General features: G+C 38.7%; 1 protein-coding gene and 1 long non-coding RNA gene across 6 annotated transcripts in view; one reads left to right on the top strand and one right to left on the bottom strand.

The window, feature by feature from the left end:
- The window catches only part of HS3ST4 (heparan sulfate-glucosamine 3-sulfotransferase 4), a gene marked incomplete at its 5' end in the record, with an annotated part of 575,045 nt that overhangs the window by 427,203 nt on the left and 127,739 nt on the right, over positions 1–20,103 (bottom strand). The window contains one exon of one of the 5 annotated variants that reach the window (XR_014254991.1): positions 4,075–14,455. The exons of 3 other annotated variants lie outside the window; for them this stretch is intronic. Of the gene's footprint in view, positions 1–1,468; positions 14,456–20,103 lie in introns of those variants that run through there. One more of the 5 variants, XR_014254992.1, reaches the window with a different exon arrangement.
- The window catches only part of LOC309645689, a 329,294-nt gene that overhangs the window by 250,019 nt on the left and 59,172 nt on the right, over positions 1–20,103 (top strand). The window lies entirely within an intron of this gene.

The raw sequence follows: 20,103 nt of genomic DNA, 5'->3' as shown, positions 1-20,103 counted from the left end.
TTGTGACCCAAGATATGCTCTATCCTGGAGAATGTTCTGTGCACACTTGAGAAGAAAGTGTAATCTGCTGGTTTTTGATGGAATGTCCTATAAATATCAATTAAATCTATCTGGTGTATTGTGTCATTTAAAGCTTGTGTTTCCTTATTAATTTTCTGTTTGGATGATCTGTCCATTGGTGTAAGTGGGTGTTAAAGTCCCCCAATATTGTTGTGTCACTGTCGATTTCCTCTTTTATAGCTGTTAGCAATTGCCTTCTGTATTGAGGTACTCCTATGTTGGGTGCATATATATTTATAATTGTTGTATCTTCTTGGATTGATCCCTTGATCATCATGTAGTGTCCTTCATTGTCTCTTGTAACATTCTTTATTTTAAAGTCTGTTTTATCTGATATGAGTATTGCTACTCCAGCTTTCTTTTGATTTCCATTTGCATGGAATATCTTTTTCTATCCCCTCACTTTCAGTCTGTATGTGTCCCTAGGTCTGAAGTGGGTCTCTTGTAGACAGCATATATATGGGTCTTGTTTTTGTATCCATTCAGCGAGCCTGTGTCTTTTGATTGGAGCATTTAATCCATTCATGTTTAAGGTAATTATCGATATGTATGTTCCTGTTACCATTTTCTTAATTGTTTCGGATTTGTTTTTGTAGGTCCTTTTCTTCTCTTGTGTTTCTTCTCTACGAACACTTAGAGAAGTTTCTTTAGCATTTGTGGTAGAGCTGGTTTGGTGGTGCTGAATTCTCTTAGCTTTTGCTTGTCTGTAAAGCTTTTGATTTCTCCATCGAATCTGAATGAGATCCTTGCTGGGTAGAGTAATCTTGGTTGTAGGTTCTTCCCTTTCATCACTTTAAGTATATCATGTCACTCCTTTCTGGCTTGTAGAGTTTCTGCTGAGAAATCAGCTGTTAACCTTATGGGAGTTCCCTTTTATGTTATTTGTCGTTTTTCCCTTGCTGCTTTCAATAATTTTTCTTTGTCTTTAATTTTTGCCAGTTTGATTACTATGTGTCTCGTCGTGTTTCTCCTTGGGTTTATCCTGTATGGGACTCTCTGTGCTTCCTGGACTTGGGTGGCTATTTCCTTTCCCATGTTAGGGAAGTTTTCTACTATAATCTCTTCAAATATTTTCTCGGGTCCTTTCTATCTCTCTTCTCCTTCTGGGACCCCTATAATGCAAATGTTTTTGTGTTTAATGTTGTCCCAGAGGTTTCTTAGGTTGTCTTCATTTCTTTTCATTCATTTTTCTTTATTCTGTTCCGCAGCAGTGAATTCCATCATTCTGTTTTCCAGGTCACTTATCCGTTCTTCTGTCTCAGTTATTCTGCTATTGATTCCTTCTAGTGTAGCTTTCATTTCAGTTATTGTATTGTTTATCTCTTTTTGTTTGTTCTTTAATTCTTCTCGGTCTTGTTAAACACTTCTTGCATCTTCTCGATCTTTGCCTCCATTCTTTTTCCGAGGTCCTGGATCATCTTCACTATCGTTATTCTGAATTCTTTTTCTGGAAGGTTTCCTATCTCCACTTCATTTAGTTGTTTTTCTGGGGTTTTATCTTGTTCCTTCATCTGGTACATAGCCCTCTGCCTTTTCATCTTGTCTATCTTTCTATGAATATGGTTTTTGTTCCACAGGCTGCAGGATTGTAGTTCTTCTTGCTTCTGCTGTCTGCCCTCTGGTGGATGAGGCTATCTAAGAGGCTTGTGCAAGTTTCCTGATGGGAGGGACTGGTGGTGGGTAGAGCTGGGTGTTGCTCTGGTGGGCAGAGCTCAGTAAAACTTTAATCTGCTTGTCTGCTGATGGGTGGGGCTGGGTCCCCTCCCTGTTGGTTGTTTGGCCTGAGGCGACCCAACACTGGAGCCTACCTAGGCTCTTTGGTGGGGCTAATGGCGGAGTCTGGGAGGGCTCACGCCAAGGAGTACTTCCCAGAACTTCTGCTGCCAGTGTCCTTGTCCTCACAGTGAGACAGATCCACCCCCCGCCTCTGCAGGAGACCCCCCCAACACTAGCAGGTAGGTCTGGTTCAGTCTCTATGGGGTCACTGCTCCTTCCCCTGGGTCCCGATGCACACACTACTTTGTGTGTGCCCTCCAAGAGTGGGGTCTCTGTTTACCCCAGTCCTGTCGAAGTCCTGCAATCAAATCCTGCTAGCCTTCAAAGTCTGATTCTCTAGGGATTCCTCCTCCCGTTGCCAGACCCCCAGGTTTGGAAGCCTGACATGGGGCTCAGAACCTTCACTCCAGTGGGTGGACTTCTGTGGTATAAGAGTTTTCCAGTTTGTGGGTCATCCACCCAGCAGTTATGGGATTTGATTTTATTGTGATTGTGCCCCTCCTACCGTCTCATTGTGGCTTCTCCTTTGTCTTTGGATGTGGGGTATCTTTTTTGGTGAGTTCCAGTGTCTTCCTGTCGATGACTGTTCAGCAGTTACTAGGAGACTTTTTAATCAGAATGTATAGGTCTACCACATTCCTTTTAATAACAAAAGAGTATTACACGGGGCGGGGCAGTGGTGGTGGGATGAACTGGGAGATTGGGATTGACATATATACACTAATATGTATAAAATAGGTAACTAATAAGAACCTGATATATAAAAAATAAATAAATTAAATTAAATTTTAAAAAAGAGTATTACACAGAAATTCATCTATCATAAAATATTAAACAATTCTACTGTTGGACATTTAGGTTATTTACAATTTGGGAGTGTGTATATACACAAACTACATATAAATTGAATTCATATGAAATATATATACATATTGCACAAATATTGCATATATATAATACATATGTGGGTGTATACATAAACTTCTATGCAGTAGAATTGCTGTCAACTGGTTCAAGTGGTTTCATAATTTGAAGAACTAAAAATATGTTGCAATTTATACTTTTGCCCAGTTATTTCGAATTTTTTATTTTGAAAAAATATTAAATTTATACAACATTACAAGATTGATGCATAGGACTCCCAAATACCTCTAAACAAGATTCACCAATTGTTAACATTTTGTTTTATTCCCTCCTCTCTCCTTTTTGCATTCTTTCTGAGTTTAGAGTAGTTTGTATATATAAGACCAAGTTGTTCTCTAATATTTCAATGTGTATTTTCTAAAAGCAAGGAGATTCCTTTATGTAACCACAGTGCACTCATCAAGTTCAGAAATTTTAACATATATCCACTTTACAGTTTACATTCCATTTGTCAATTGTCCCAATAATGTCTCTTACAGTATTTTTTCCCCACAGTACAGGATCCATTCTAGAATCATGTTTTGCATTTAATTGTGATGACTCATTAGTCTCTTTTATTCTGGAAATAGTCCTTAGCTTTTCATTGTTTTTTATGACTGAGATGTTTTTATAAAACATGGCAGGTTATCTTATAGAATGTCCTGCAGTTTGGGTTGGTCTGTTGTTTCCTCATGATTAGATTCACATTATACCTTCCTGGATACACTACTGTAAGTCATGTTTTGTTTTCAGAAGTTTACATCTGGAGGCACTTGCTGGCCATCTGCCCCCTCATTGGTGATTTTAATTTTTCTCAACTGATGAAAGTGTTGTCTAGTTTCACTGTATAATAATTACTATCCACTTATAACTAATAAATTCTCTGAAGGGAGACACCTTCAGATAATATTCTATTCTTCATCAGACTTTCATCTCCTAAATATTCTATCCATTGACAATTATTATCTGAACAAGTCTTTAATAAAATGATTTCAAAATGGTGATTTTATACCTCTACCACTCCCTTCACAGTTATCAATTGGCATTTTACTGAAGAAAGAACGTTTTCTTATCTATCTGTCTATCTACCTACCTACCTCACTATTTTGCTATGTTTCTGTCTGCATATCCACCCTTTCATATACCATCTACTTATCTATTTACTATCAGTGTAGACTAGTGGATTACTATTTTATTCAGTGGGTTAAAATACATTTAAATACTTACTTATTTTGATACTCAATTTTCCCCAGATCTGTCCAGGAGGTTCCCCTTTAAGCAGGTTCATGTGTCATTTTGATAAGTTCCCATAAGTTTTTGTCAGGGCTTGCTTACCTCTTGGCACTGTAAGATGTTCCAAGTTCTTGGATGTTCTAACCCTGGAATTAGTACTTCCTCCAAGGATTCCTGGTCTTCTTTGTTGTGACTGGAAACTAATATCTGGGCTCTGGATTTGTTCATTGGCACTGAGCTGTCATTGCTTCCAGGTCTTTTCATTTGCCAGTTACTGAAATATTTGTACATTAGAAATCATGAGTAGATACTGATATTCCCTCCAATTCCAGTCTAACCCCACAAAGTCTTTCCTTGCTTTTTCCCTACACCCCAATGAGAACCCTGACTTCCAAAACATCAGCACACTTCCTCATTCACACAATCCTGTGTCGCACAGAAAAGAGTCTCAGAATTGCTATGAAAAACATACCTAATAATACATGTTTGAGATTAATTTGTAGTTTTTTGTTCCCTAGACTGATGGTCTAGAGTAAAAGTACTGTATGCAAAAGTCAGTTGCATTACTATTTTCCTCTGCAGCTGATTGTCTTAAATTTGCAAAACAAATGGGTTCATTTTTCTCTTTTCAGGTTCAATTTAGGCTTTGTTTTTTCCCATTATGATGATTAAATTTTATTTTGAATATGTAGAACATCAGCATTCTTAGTTGCATTTGTCTACATTATTGGAATATTTAACATTTATATATTCTTCTTTCACTCATGTCCCCTTCCTTGTTTTAGTCTTATTACAATTAAACATATTACAATTATATATTATTACATTTAAATGTAATACATTTATACTTAAATATATTAAATATGTTTAATATATTTGTTAAATACAATTAAAAATATTAAATGGTCACCATTAGCCCTTTCGTCAAAATTTTTTCAGTTATCTCTTGCTTGGCTGAAGTTCACGATCAAATAGATTCTCCAGGATGGGCACAAGTGTATAGTATCCCCTGAATTTTTGCAAGTTCAAAACGCCTTCTATAGCATGGCCTCTCAACCTCAAAACTACTATCCTTTACGGCTGGGTAACCCTTTGTTATGTACAACTGTTCTGCACATAGCTTTCCTGATCGCTAACCAGTAGATACCAGTAGCACTTTATCCCCCCCATCATGACAACATAAAAGGTCTTCAGACATTGCCCAATTGTCCTGTGGGGTTGGGGGAGAAATTGCCTCAGTTGAGAACTATTATTCTACAGCCTAGATACAGGAAGGACAGTTTGCGGGATATAAAATCTTTGGTTAGCACTTTCCTTTCCTTGAGGACCCTTGTTCCCTTGAATTGTTTGTTGCTTTTAAAAAGTCTGATGCCAGCATAATTTTCTTATTTTTATAAATAAACTTGATTTTTATTTTCTGCCTGGAAGCCCAGAGGACTTTTTCTTTGTCTCTGAATTTTAAGCATTTTTTTAGGATATGGCTTAGAATTGATTCTTCCAGGTCAGTTCTCCCAGGAACTTTGTGGTCCTATTCAAAATGAATATTTAAGTTTTCAAAAATTTCCAGAAAGCTTTCTTGAACTACAGTTTTAAGTACTAGTTCTAGTCAGTTGTTTTTTCTACCCCACTTCCAAACCCCAGAATTTCCAAGAGTATGTAGCTTGGACATTCTTTGCCTGTCTTCCATTTCAACCATTTGGTGGTTTAATGCCTTTCTTCAATGTTTTTACTAAATTTTCACATTCAAATGCATTCTTGCTGAGACATCTTCTATTTTAGCCTTCATTTCTTGAGAGGCTTTTATATTTTTCTTCTATTTTTTTCTTAAATTTGATCAAATCTCACTTCATTTCTTTCTATGCTATGTCCATTTCTGTTCTTAGTATTTGGATTTCTAATTCTAGGTGTTCTTTTTTTTTAACTTTTTCAAATATTTGTTTAAAATAATTAAATGTGGAGTTTCCTGCTATAGTTTTTCTCCTTCATGTTTTTGGAGGAGCAGAGGAGAAAATTTTTATTAGCTGAGATGTTATGATTCACTTTTTCTGTTTTCTTCTCACAGTAACTTTCTATGAAAAAAATGTTTTCTGTTCCTAGATATTTTATGGACAGGATTCCAAGTTTTAGAGGGCCCACTTCTGTCAGTGTAATGAAGTGCAGTTTCTTTAAGAGATAATATTACTGGGAAGTGAGAAATGTATTTTGTTTCTCTTTCATTTATGCAAGATCCTTAATATTCCTTTCTAGTTTCCTTACTTCCTTTTTCCTTCATTGCCACATCTTTAAGGAGCATTACCTCTTTTCCAGATCTCTGATTCTCCCACAGAAGCAATGCTTTTCCAAGGCTGACACCTCCAGAGGCTTTCACTTTCAAGCTGCTTGCTTATAGCCAATGCTGAGAACTACCAAGCCTGAGACCTGTGTTCAGTATTTTAGCATTTAGTGTTGGACTTATTTTGGGGGATGATTGTACCTGTATTTCATCTGATTCCTCCATGATCCTCTCCTCATTTTCATGACGTCCCTTAAACCTTCTAATCTTTCACTCTCTCAAAGGCTTTCAGTAGTGGTGGGAACTTGGTTGGAGTTTGATGTTTACTTATGAACTTACAGATAATTTGAAGGTTATGGTATTCTTTGTCTTTTTGTAATGCTGAGGGCTTGGCTAAATGTAGCTCTGTTCTCCCTGTTGATTATATTTTTTGGATGGAGCTGATTGATGACTGTGGAGAGATTTGGATTCAGAGAGCTGTCATTATCTTACAGACGCTGAAAACTCTCCCAAAATTTTTACAAGTACCTATTGTCACATGCTTTTCCAACACACAATATTGTCAGCATTATTCGTTTTCTCAATATAATGGTTGAAGATGATATTCCATTGTCAATTTCATTTTTAATTAATGAATTCTAACATCTTTGCATAATTGGTCATCTATATTTTCTTCTCAGTAAATTGTTTATCCATACCCTTTGCCTGTTTATTAATTGGGTTTATGGAGCTCCTTCTTCAGTATTAATATTAATCATGTGTCTATTTTGTGTATTGCTAATATTTTTTCTGAGTCTGACTCATCTTTCAACTCTGTTTATAGTATTGTTACTAAATGGAATAGCGTAGAGTGTGTTTTCTGAGACCTTGTACATTAATATAAATGTTTCTTTTTCTTTCTGTTTTCACTCAGGACTGAGAGATTGTCTGGCTATAGAATGCTTATCTCACAAAATGTTGCCCCTCATCTCTATCTACACACATTACTTCATTGTATTCCAGAATCGCAGATGAGCAGTTTAATGCAAATATGGCCTTTTTTTCTCTTTCTTCCTAGATACCTAGAAAATTTTATTTATCCTTTAAATTCAAAAACTTTCTCAATATGTGTTATTACTTTTGCCTAGTATAGGATGTGCCTTTTTGATGAGTGGGGCCCTTCTTGACTTCAGGGAAGTTTTTCTGACATATCTTTAAATATTATTTTTCCCATTTTCTCTGTTCTCTCCATCAGATATGGCAGTCATTCTTATAGTGGGAATCTCTTCCATCTCTGGAATCTTCTCACTCATTACTTTATCTCTTTTTCTTTATGCCCTTCTTTCTGAGAGAATTTGTCAAGAATGGCTTCAACATTATTGATTTCATTCCCAGGAGTATAAATTCTATTTTTTATTGTTTGTAAGCTGCATTTAATCTCAAGAGAAATACATCCTTTTCAAAATATTTCCTCTTTATCTATTTCTATTTATTATACTCCAATCTCCCTTTTCATCTCAATCTCTCAATTTACCATATAATTTTTTGTTTCTTGGTTCATAGAGTAAAGAATTTCCTGAAATTTTATCGAGAACACAGGCACAACAGACACTTTCCAAAGTATGCTTCTGCTTCCTCTAATAGTACCGTTTCAAAGACCCTTCCTCTGATGCTTGAGCTTAATATTTGTCCTCATGCTATATAATCTTGAAAAAAATAAGTCTGTAATAAATGGCTGAGATGTTCGTTGTTCTTATTTCTACTTCTGCTTATTCATCAAGGAACAAGAAATTTATAGCCTTTTCCTATTTGCTACATATGTAAATTTCCTCCGTAGTTCCCCTGAGTGCCCATCAGGTTGTAACGTGATCTATTCCTCCTTTTTGCTCTGATGTTGGAGAGCTATTTGATGTGCAGCCTTTAGCCAGCTTTCTAGATTCACATAGCCAACTATCATTAAACATTCTAGTTTAAAAAGCCAATTATTCTTTAATATTCTGGTGCTTTAAAGAGGGATATCTTAGTACCACTCCCTCATTATCCCTCTATGGTATTTAGAATTTATTCCTGAATAGGCTATTTCTGCATTTATGACTAAAAATCTACAACCTTTACCATGGCCACTCCACAGCTCATCTCTCTGCAAATGCAGATTTTATATCACAACTGATGCTTTGTAAGGGTGTTAAAAGGCTCTGAATACTCTAGTCCACAGTTCCCATATGAGGGAGATTTGAATTCCTTCACTCTGATGGAAGAAAGTCCAAGCTTGTGAGATTTCTTGACATATTTTTCCACTAATCGTTCCACCATTATACCTGTGGGCTTTAAAGATTTAACTCATGGGTATTCTTCCTGTTTTCTAGCAGGTCACGGAATAATACTCCTAATTCCCAGTGCTATTGAAATTCTTCATCTCCTCTTGAGTTTTGTATCTGTAGGGAATGGCTAATCAGAGGTCATTGTATTTCTATCCTCGTAACTCAGAATGAAGTGGGCTATGATTATGTCACTCTGCTGTATAAAATCCTTCAAGGGTTTCCAACTGTATGTAGTGTAAGGCATAAAAGCCTCTCAGAATAACATGTGAGCTCTTTACAATATGGCACCAAACTATCTCTTCAACTTCATATTTATTCACTTCCTTCCATGTATCTCAAACTCTCACCATACTAGATTATTAATCTTTTTTCCCAAACATGCCAGGTAATTTCAGACCTTTCTATTTCTGTTCATATATGGTTCCCTCTGCCTGAAATGCCTTGCCTCTCTTGGCTCAGTGGAAAATTCCCATTTATCCTTTGAAGTGGAATGGAAATGACATCTCTCCTTTGCAGTATACCCAGATGCTCAAAGCAAGATAAATTATATCATTCTCTGTGGCCCCATTGCTGTGGTCTGAATGTTGTGTCCCCCTAAAATTTATATGTTAAATCCTCACACCCAATGTGATGATATTTGGAAGTGGGGCCTTTGGGGGGGAGATTTGGTCATGAGGGCAGAGCCCTCATGGGTGGGGTTAGTGCTTTTATAAAAGAGGCCTGAGAGACCTCCCTAGGCTTTTCTCAGGGAAATTATCTTCTGATAGAACATTGAATTTTTCCTCCCTTTTATTGTCTCTGTTCTCTGTCTCCAGAACCCCAATACAAGAAATAGCAAACATCCATGCTGCTTTATATTTCTTTCATATATTCCATTCTTTTGCCTTTGGCTCAGGTCTGCAGGATTCTACTGACTTTATCATCAGATCATCAACATGGTCGTTAAACATAGCCATTCTCTTATTCAGTCTGTCCAATGATTTTTTTTTTTTTTAGTGCCAAACATATTTTTAATTACCAGGTATTCATTTTTGTTCTGATTGCTCCTTTTTTGCAGTAGCAGTCTTTTCTGACTTATGTATGTGACATCTTTCCAATCTCACTGGAGTCCTTTGTTAATGTTTTAAAAATTGTTTTGTTTCCTGAATGATCTGTGTTTCCTAAAAACACAATTATTTTATTTGTGAATTTTAATGTTTCTCATGCATGTGATTTCTTTTTCTCTCATGTTTGTTGATCCTTGGTTGTTCGTTCATGTTTATGAAGAAATATCTCATTAGTCTATTAAGTAATGAGAGTTTCATTTGGATTTGTATAGATCTGTTCCCAAAAAAACTTCTCCCTGGATGATTCTGTACCAGTAGGTGGGGTATGATTACTGGAAAACCACATTTAAGAGTTGTGGATAAAGGGTCAGTAGGCTGTGGATAGCAAGTAAAAAAAAGGAGGACTTGACTTTAGCAGTGGTTTATTTTGATGTATTCCTTCTTGAGAAAGGCTGCCTTGCCTTTCTTTTTTCATTAGGTACCAACTGTGCGTTTTAGAGTTTTCTAGAACTCTGTTTTGCTTCCCATTCATGGTCTTACCCTCGAAAAAGAGGCATCTTCTTGTGGGTGAGACACTTTCTTTAGAGTGCACAGCTTGGATTTTTAAGTGGGAGCAAAAAGTTATCTGCTGTATATATTTGGGGGGAAGTCAGGGAAGAGTGACGAGGTCCAACTAGCCCAGACTTCCCAGCTTTAGTTCTTTAAACCAAATATATTCAACATATATTTATTGAATGACAAGAGTACAAAAATGGCTAGAAATTCTGCCCATCCCCGTCCCCATGCACCTTTACAATATGACTTTGGAACCCCCTAGCACGAGTTGGGGTCGATTTCTCCACCCCCTTGAATCTGGGCTTGGCCATGTGACTTGCTTTGTTCAATGGGACTGTAAAAAAGTGACCTGAAAGAGAGTTGAAAATCTCTTGAACACTGGGGCTTGTTCTCTCTTGCTGCTCTTGTAGGGAAGATAGATGAAAGACCAGAAAGTTAAAAATACATTCTTTTACATATGAATTCTGAGATATCAAAAGCAACAGTGCTGGGAAGAAGCCCAAGAGGATATAAGAAGAGGCATGCGGCCCATTTGCCTTTATGGGTCTGATCAACGGCCTGTTAGACACTAAGCATATGAAGAAAGACTTCTCTTGATTATCCAACCAGCAGCCAACCCACAGCTGACCATGGATGCTTGAAAGAGTCCAGCAGAGACTAGCTGAGCTCACACAGGTAAGAACTGCCTAGCTGATCCAAATCATGAACTGAATAAAAAGTTGTTATTGGTTTTTTTGTTTGTTTGCTTTTTGTTTTTCATTAAAACTCCTTTAATGAGGTGAGGAACTCTTAATGGTAAACTCAACAGCTGAGTAACAGGATGACGGTGCAACAGTAGTTAAGAGTTGTTATTTGAAGCCATGAAGTTTTGGAGTAGATTATTACACAGCAAAAGCTAACTGATATAAGCAGCAAATTGTATTAGTGTTCCAGGTACTGTGAATACAAGATAAACAAAAGTAGATAAGGCCTTTGCCCTCAGCTGGTGATAAACAAAGAAATAAATGAGGAAGACAATTTCAGAGAGTAATACACAGTGTGAAGGAAAGGAAACAGGGAGATGTGACAGAGTGACTGCCTAGGGTTGGGATCTCATTTAGATATTGTGGCCAGAAAAGAATTCTTTGAATAGCTGAAGTGTGGGCCAAGATCTGAATGATAAGGAAGAGCCAACCATGTGAAGGTCTAGAGATATTTGTTCCAGACAAAGGAAACAGCAAGTGCAAAGGCACTGAGGTGGGAACACATATTAAAGGGACATAAAAAAGGTCAACAAGGCTGTAATATAGTGAGCAAAGGAGAGACTGAGTGAAAGGTTATAAAGTCAGGGAAACAGACCACATGGGAGGACTTGGACTATAATTAATGTATTAATTACCTTAATGCTTGTGCCATATCTCATTCCTGTCCTTTATATTTGTGGACTAGGAGCTTGGAGTTTTAAAAGACTCCTATGGGAAGGATCCCTCTTCCCTCTAGCATTTGGGCTACAACTTCCTATGATCTGTTTTCATCAGTCAGATCCACCTGCTTTCCATCTTCTCAGATTGTGTCAAAATGTCCTCCAGCTGCCTGACTTTCTAGTTTTCTAACATTATTATGGATTAATTCTTTTTTAAAGAAGTACACTTGATTTACAATGTTCTGTTAGTGCCAGGTGTACAGCAAAGTGATTCAGTTTTATATATACATAATTTATATATATATATACATAATTTTTCAGATTCTTTTCCATTATAGGTTATTGCAAGGTATTGAATATAGGTCCCTGTGCTATATGTAGGTCCTTGTTGTTTGGATTAATTCTTTTTAAAACACAGGATTGTTGGTGTTTTGTTTTCTTCTGTTTTGTTTTTACATTTTTAAGGAACTTGGTATATGTCAGTCCTTAATTCAATCTTAAATTGAAATCTTCTTATCTCATTTTTAAATTTGTAGCTCTGAGCTCATCTTAATCTCCTTTTGTTATCCTATATTTTTCTCTTTGTTTCTTCTCCTTTCAGCTTGTCTTCAGAGTGGCTGGTAAGAGGTGAGGCCTCAACAGGATATTTGCTTACTACCCAATAAATATTTATTTGGCATCTTTTACCTGCAAACAAAATTGAGGCCCTTCTCCCCCACCAGTTATCCTTGCAGGCACCTGCCTTCCTCAGTTCCAGCTGAGTTGAGGATAGCTCATCAAAAAAACCTCATGCTAGGACACTAAGGAAACACAAGGGTTAATTCTTCCCTGTCCCTTAAATTTCACTGGACCCTTCAGGTGTTTCATTTCCTAGGGAGGTGTTGCTTTTGATATGTCAGAATTCATATGCCAAAAATACGTATTTTAACTCCCTGGTTTCCTTCCTTCCTATCTATCTACCTATCTATCTATCCATCCATCTATTATCTATCATATATCTATATATCTCCATTGAATTTGGGGTGCCATAAGTCAATAGGGGATGGCACATAGGATGTCGTACCTGGAAGTATGGACCACATAAACCCATTGACAACAGAAGACCCTTTGCCCTTGCAAACCAAGAGTTTGCTTGGTAGGCATTTGTAAAGCTTCCAGGCACAGAAATCTTAACTCATCTCCCTAAAGCAAATAAATATACTTTTGTACAGAGATTAGAGTACTTGAAAGGTGATATTAGCTATCATCTTCAGAGCCCAGTACACACTCATAATATTTTATTCCACAAATCTGTTGGGTCCTTTGCAAAACTCCAGAGTAAAATAAAAAAATGTTTGCCTGTCCTGTTGTTGCCTTATGGGAGCTACATTCCTTCTCTTAAACCCAGAATCAGGACGCCAAACCATCTTGAAGAAAGAGAAAAGGAGACCAACAGCCTCTTCTCTGCCTCAGGGCCATTGTATGTGCTACTTCCTTTGCCTGGGACACCCTACTCCCTGCTCCTCCTCCAAGTCTCTTACTTATCCTGTCTCTTACTTACACTTCTGGTCTCAGCTTGTAAGCTGTTTGCTCAGAGAGGCCCTCCTTTCCTGCTTTTCTAATCTTCCCTTCCCACCCCCAATATAGAGGATGCTGCTGATGCCCTGCCCAGGTCCCCCTCACTGGAGGGGTGAGCATCCCTCAGTTGATGTGAGTATTCATTGCTAAAAGGGAGCTAGCTGCCTTGCCTGGGAAGTTACTCCTGGCCAGCGGTCAGTCAGTGGCCAATGATTGACCAGGGTACAAAAGGCCGGCTGCCTGGCCTCAAGGTGGACCAAAGACTTCCAGGGTATCGAGCTGAAGTTAGTCTCCAGCTGAGACCCCAGCTTTGCTTAGTTTTCTTCTCCTGTCTTATCCTGCTTCCTTCACACCCCTCCACAGAGAGCGCTCCCCTAATAATTCACTTCCACCAAGATCACCATCTCAGGCCCTGCTTCTAGGAATCCTGACTTCAGCCACTTAGGATGCTTTATTTAAGAGGTTTATCCATCTACATGACTGAGAACAACTTTTCTCTCTGATCCCTGCACCTGTAACCATGATGGAGATTCACGTGGGCAGACTCATATGTGAATAACATCCCCAGAACTGGCCACACAGTAGCCCCCTCTCCCCAACCCCTTCCCAGACTGAGGCCCCGAAGAGCTTCTCATCTGGGAAGTGGAGGGGGGGAAAAAAAAAAAAAAGAGAGACACTGCACACAAGCAATTCACCCTGGAGGCTGTGCTGACATTGCAGAAGCAAAGCTGTTTGTCTGACCTGATAAAAAGGGCTGTATTTTAGAGGCTTTAGTGAAATCATTTAATCTAAAATTCAATATAAATGCTACTCTGTGTTAATCTTTAAGAACCAACAAGTCAATCCCAGATCTGTTCTTTCCCTGAAATGAAACTAATTTGGTTAAAGACAGGGGTTTTTTGAGTTTATTTACCAGAAAGTTCAAAGTTCAAAGCCATGATTAAGTATCTGCTCCCCAGTGTAACCCCTTGGGAGAAACAGTAACAGCACAAACTAATAAAACATAATGAATTCACCGTTAAAGAGCCTATAGAGACACTGACTAATGGCATGAGACCCACAGAGTAGCTTAGAAATGAGTTCATATGCAAACATTGTTAAACGCCAGTCCCTTGTCACTTACACATCCAGTACTTAAAATTTAGACTATTTGAAAGTGACTCTGAGATGTAACGATTGTGAATTTTTGAGTGGCAGGGCGGGGCGGGGGGGGCACGAACTTATCTCACACATGGAGTTGGATGCTGAAGCTGTAGATGGTAAGTGAACCAACTGGCCACCCGGCATCTACTTGGCACGTGTGTAGAAACTCACACGAAGGGATTTAAAATCGTTACAACTGTTACTGTTCCTAATGGAAGTGCAGAGGCGGAGGAAAGGAACGTCAAGTAAGGATCTGAGGACACCCCAGACCCAAAGTCTTGCAGCTGTCAAGTCTTAGTGCATCCATGTCAGTCACTATGGTGTCTGCCTTAGAAACTGATTTTCCAAATGCACAGTTCAGGAAACAAAGGGACTAGCATTCCATCTTATGGAAGAAGATAGAGCTTAGACATCCGTTGAATTAGAATTTGAAGATGGTCAAAGTGGCCATTCTCCCTCTGATTTCCCCAACTTCCCCACCTGCAGTTCAAGAAGCCATCTCTTTACAGTCTCAAGCAGGCTCATTCCACTCAATCCCTTCGCAGTGTAGGTTTGCTTTTCCTTCTGCATCTTTCCTTTCTTTTGATGGCACCATTATTGTCTTAGTTGCTGAAGTTTCAAACTTTGGCCCCTATACCTTTAGCCTTCTTACTTCTTCTTTTGCTGTATTATCTTCAGGGCCAGTACCATCCATAGTCTTGGCTGTGATTCCCTGACCTCCTCTTGGGATGTGACCATCACTTTCATACCACTTGAGTCCTTCACGGACCTGGCCACACCTTGGATCTTTGTATTACTCTGGGTCTTCCTCCTCTAAGAGCATGATTGTGGGGACCCACTGGGAGAATTCTCTGCTTTGGCTCTACTACCTACATGTCCCCCTACACCAGCTTGTGCTGACTTTTTTCTTATCACTTGAAGCATGTGAGATTAACTGTTTTGACTCTTTTCTCTTGTTTTAAAGAAAACCACACCAAGATCTATGTGTTTCCTCCCAGAGAGGATAGAGATATGCAACAAGGAAGGGAAAAATGTGTCTGCAAATCTGCACCTTGAAGCCCCATGTATTTAAAAATCATTCTTGTTTGCCTTATATATTTCTATAAAAATGTATAGAGAATCTTATCCCTCCAAATTTCAAATAAGGTAAAAATCTTGTGTTTGGAGAGCACCAATCAAAGAGGAGGAAACCCTCTCTCCCTGCTGCCCATGAGCAAAGGCTCAGCTACAAGGTAAAACAATCACTCTGAAATATGTTCCACCAACAAATGAACCACAGTAACTCTGGGGCCCAGGGCTGTCCTGACTATACGCAGAAGACAGGAATAGTGTAGGTTATAATACCTGAATAATACCTGGCTTTGGGTTTGATAGATAAAGCCTTTAACCAGTTTTATTCTTTTAATATCTCATAATGCTTATTTCATTTCCATCAAATGGAATAAAAGCATGCTATTGGCTGGTGAGAAGATGTAACCCCAATGTTGACCTACCCTACACCTAGTGTGAATTCTGAAATCAACTCCACTGGTCATAGCAGCTTCTCCTTCTACCTCTTTGCCTCTATTTTCCCCTGGAACCTACTGTTTGTCTAGCCCAGGAGCTCCAATCTCACAGCTCTCTGATCTCACTTGTTTCAGCCCAGAGTCAGCTGCTTCAACGGTTCTTATGAACATCCACTGCCCTTGCCTCCATGAACTTCCATTACCCCTGCCTTCCCATCCTCAGCTGTGCCACTCACTACTCCCTTCAATATCTAGAAGGTCAGGCAACACTTAGTAAAATCATGAGAGGTATTTGTTCTTTATCTACTGGGTCCTTTGATAGCTCTAACATCCTTGATTTTTCCTTGGTTGACTCCATAACATATTCTTAAAGGACTTCAAACCTATTCCACTCTGATCAAAGGACATATTCCTTTCCCACCACCAAACCCTGCAAAATCATATCTTATGGGGACCAAGTCCATCCAATGTGAGTTTTCTCAAAATCTTTCCTATCTACATCAAATTTATATTTGTATTTGCCTCTCTTTTTTCTTTCTCACCTCAAGTAAAGAAATTTCCTTTGGCATTATCTAATAAAGTTGAAAATGTACATGGCCTATGACCCAATGGTTTTTTCCCTATCTATTTGTCTCCTAGACCATTTTCCTATTGACCTATTGTACTTACTTTTTAGTGGATCTCTGTCTTTATTAGGGGGCTGAGACTGTAGAGAGAGCTATGCTAATTATGCATGCCCCTTTCCTCCAGAATCTAAACCTTCCCCAAAATAGACACAGAGGTCAGCCACTGTCATCATGGAGCTCAGAGTTCAGTAAGGAAGGTGGGGTATAAATTATAATGCAGCATAAGTGCTATAATGGATGTCTACTGAAGGTACGCTCATGACACAAAGAAATGTATTAACTCTCTGTGGGTGGAAGCAAAAAAGCATTATAGACAAGGTACAGCTGAGCCAGGTCTTAAAGAATTAGTAGTTGAGTAGACAAGATGGGGAGGTATCCATTCAATATTTGTCAGATCAGTAAATTAAGGGCATATCACACAGAGAAAGCAACATGTGCGCCAAAAGTGACAAAGTTTAAACAGCTTAGTCTCTTCAGGAAAACTGCCGACTCGGTGTAGCTAAATCAAGAGGGAGGAAGAGAGTGCGGGCAAGTGGGCCTGAGAGCTCAAAAAATAAAATAGAGTATACCTAAGAAAAATGAGATGAAGGAAGTGATATTGATAAAAGCAGAAATTATTGGTTTGAAGGGCATAAAAACAGTAGAATTAACTAATTCCAAGAGTTGTTTTTACAAAAGAAAGAAAGAGCAAGGGAAAAGAGAGGGCCAGAGACAGGAAGGATAGGAAGAAGGGGTGGAGGGAGAGAGGATAGACAAAGGTCTTGCAAGTTTAATCAAGGGGAAATGGAAACTACATAGAAAGTTAATTTACTGAAGATATATTTACAGAGTGCTTAATACTTGCCAGGTCTTGGAGTAGGTGTTGGAGACAAAACAGCTGTATAAAGAGATATGTCTTCTGCCTTGGAGAAGTTGAATTTTGGATGAGGAAGTGCTTCTTTAAATGTATAATTATCAGATGAAAATGTAACTACCAATTGAAAGTGGTATGAAGGAAAAGTAAAGAGTCCAATGAGAGGTTATAGCAAGATCAAAAATTAATGTGGGGCTGGGGGCTGGATCATGAAAGGTTTTTTGAAGTTGTGACATTTAAGCCAATGTCTGGTGAAGGAGAATGAGTTAACCAGGCAAAAAGTGATTAGAAAAGCAATCCAGGGGGAAATCCAGCCTGTGTGAAGGTCTTGAGGTAGGAAAGAACATGGTCAAGTTCAAGTAACTGGAAGAAGGTTGGGGGGCTGCAGCAAACAAAGGAAGCAGAGAGTTACAAAGACTTATAGGTAGAATGACAGTCCCAGTTTGACCAGGAGTGAGGGGTGGGGGTGGGTGCTGGGTTGTGGGAATTTCCATTTTAAAACTGGGACAGTCCCAGGCTAACCTAGATGAATTGGTCACCTTATTTACAGGCCTTCTTCCACATTTTGGACCTTAGCAGAAGAACAATATGGTAGCCATAATCAAGGCAGCCATAGTGAGGATGGAGAGAAATGAATGGATTTAAGAAATATTTAGAGGTAAGTTGATAGAACTTGATGACTAAATGATAGCCAGGGAAGGAAATAGGGCAGAAGGAATAATCAAGGGAACAATCAACGGACAATTTTTGGCTTTAGAAACCAAAGGAATATGCATAAAAAAGGAATAAAAGCACCAAAAAATGACACTAAATTTGTTCACTGACATCAACTGTCAAATCAGAGCTCCTGATTTTACCACCATTGAGCTATACAGAAATAAATTTTAGTACCCTGCATCTCTTCCATCCCTGGGGTTGAAAAGGAAACTAGGCCTGGTGGAAACCCAAATGTGCTTGAGAAAGAATTTGGAAGTCAGTTTCAACCTTTAAAGAAAGGGAGTGTTCCTCACCCTAGTAAGGGGGTATGACTCAACATAATGAGGAAAGAAAAGGAGGAAGCCTTTAATACAGAGTGCATTCATCTTGCATTCGGATGGCACGCCGAGGAATGTATTACTCTTGCTCCTCCCCCCACTCCCAACTCGGAGACTCCCTTATTTAACCCAGAGGAAATTGCAACTGAATTATGAAGTCCTTTCAAAACTAGACATTTGACACATCTGTTATAGAAGCCTTACAAAAAGCACACTGGATGCCTGTAAATTTTATAATTATGTTAATTCAAACTCAAAGACACTCCCATGAATTTAAAAAAAAAATATTTCCAGCTCAAATCTCAGAGTTTGTTCTGCCTGCCATTGAGATATGGGGAATATGTGCTGTATGCACTAAATTCTTCTCTTTAACTGCCCATGTCAGGAGAGCACAGGACTGGAATGAAGATGAGCACAGTAGACCAAAGATGAGAGTTTATTGAACACGTAGATTTAATCCAGGTTCAAAAGCACAATCCCAGTGAGATCTAAATCAGGTATCTGGACAGGTGAGAACTTGCTTTCCAATACGCCTGAATCCTCAATGGAAGGATGCTTTTTTTTAGACATGGGAGCAGAATGCCAAGTCTGGGATGGGCTACCAAAATCATTCAGCCCAAACTTATATCTATAGTTGGTGTTTCAAGCATTCATTTACTCATTCATTAATTTAACAAATAGTTATTGAGCACCTACTGTACATGAGGCATTCTTCTAGGAATCTGGGATATGTTCATGAAAACAGATACAAATCCTTCCTCTCAGTGATTTTAGATTCTAAAGAAAGGATTCAAGTAATAAACAATAAGAATAAGCAACATACGTAATGCATGAGTAAGTTATACAGTACCATCTGGTGGAAGGTGAAAACAGTTCCATAACAAAAGAAAAAGGAGGGCACGATAAAAGAGATCAGAGTGATTGTGAGAGGAGGGGCAGGTTGCAATTTAAATAAGATGGTTGAGTAGCTCTCCTTGTGAAGACGACGTTTAAAAACATATTTGAAAGAGGTGAGGGAATCAGCCATGGGGACCTTTAGGAGGAGAGCCTGGTTGATTGTTGTTGTTCTTTTTCCTCCACATAGTCGAGTCATCTAAAATGGGACTTTTAGCCAAGTACTCCCCTAAGCTCAGAAGCTGGGTTTTGCTTGTGTCCCACCCATAAGTCATGTGACCTGATCAATTTCATCTGTAATACTCTAAACTTAGCCCACCACCCTTACAATTTCCATGCTTCCAGAGCCTCCTCTGCAGCTCTTGCTGTGTTGTAGCTTGACAGAATGCCTTGAACTTGTCTGTTTGGGTGTTTATCTTCGGTACAAGGCAGTAGAGAAGCTCAGAGATTAGGGCAAATCAAATTAAAACCTGACTCTGCCGCTTAACACTGACTGTCCTTGGGCAAGTTATTTAACCTCTGTGAGTCTCAATTTTCTTATCCGTAAAGTAAGATAATAATATCTACTAAGTAGAGTTGTCATTAGTATTACCAGAGAAATTGTAGAGTGCTTAGCATAAGTGCTTGGCAAAACAGTAAGCACGTCATTAAAGCTAACACTTCTTGGTGGTACTCATATCAGAGCCATCTCTTTGGAGGCAAGCTCCCTCTTGTCTTCCATTCTAGTTTACCAGTGTCCACCTTAGAGCCTGGCATGGGTAAGTATGGTTATGAGCGGTGGAATCCAGTTCTTCCAAGACTACCCAGAAAAACATGCCTGAAGCCCCACTGGAGAACTCGCCCTCTGTACCTGGCTGGTAAATAGCCATCCATCTATTCACCAGGATGAGAAGTTTAAACACACACACAATAATCAGATTTTATCCCTCTTTTTTTTTTTTTTT

Source organism: Balaenoptera physalus (assembly GCF_965194825.1).
Source record: "Balaenoptera physalus genome assembly, chromosome: 16".
Lineage (NCBI taxonomy): Eukaryota > Metazoa > Chordata > Mammalia > Artiodactyla > Balaenopteridae > Balaenoptera > Balaenoptera physalus.
This window is presented reverse-complemented; position numbering and strand designations above follow the sequence as displayed.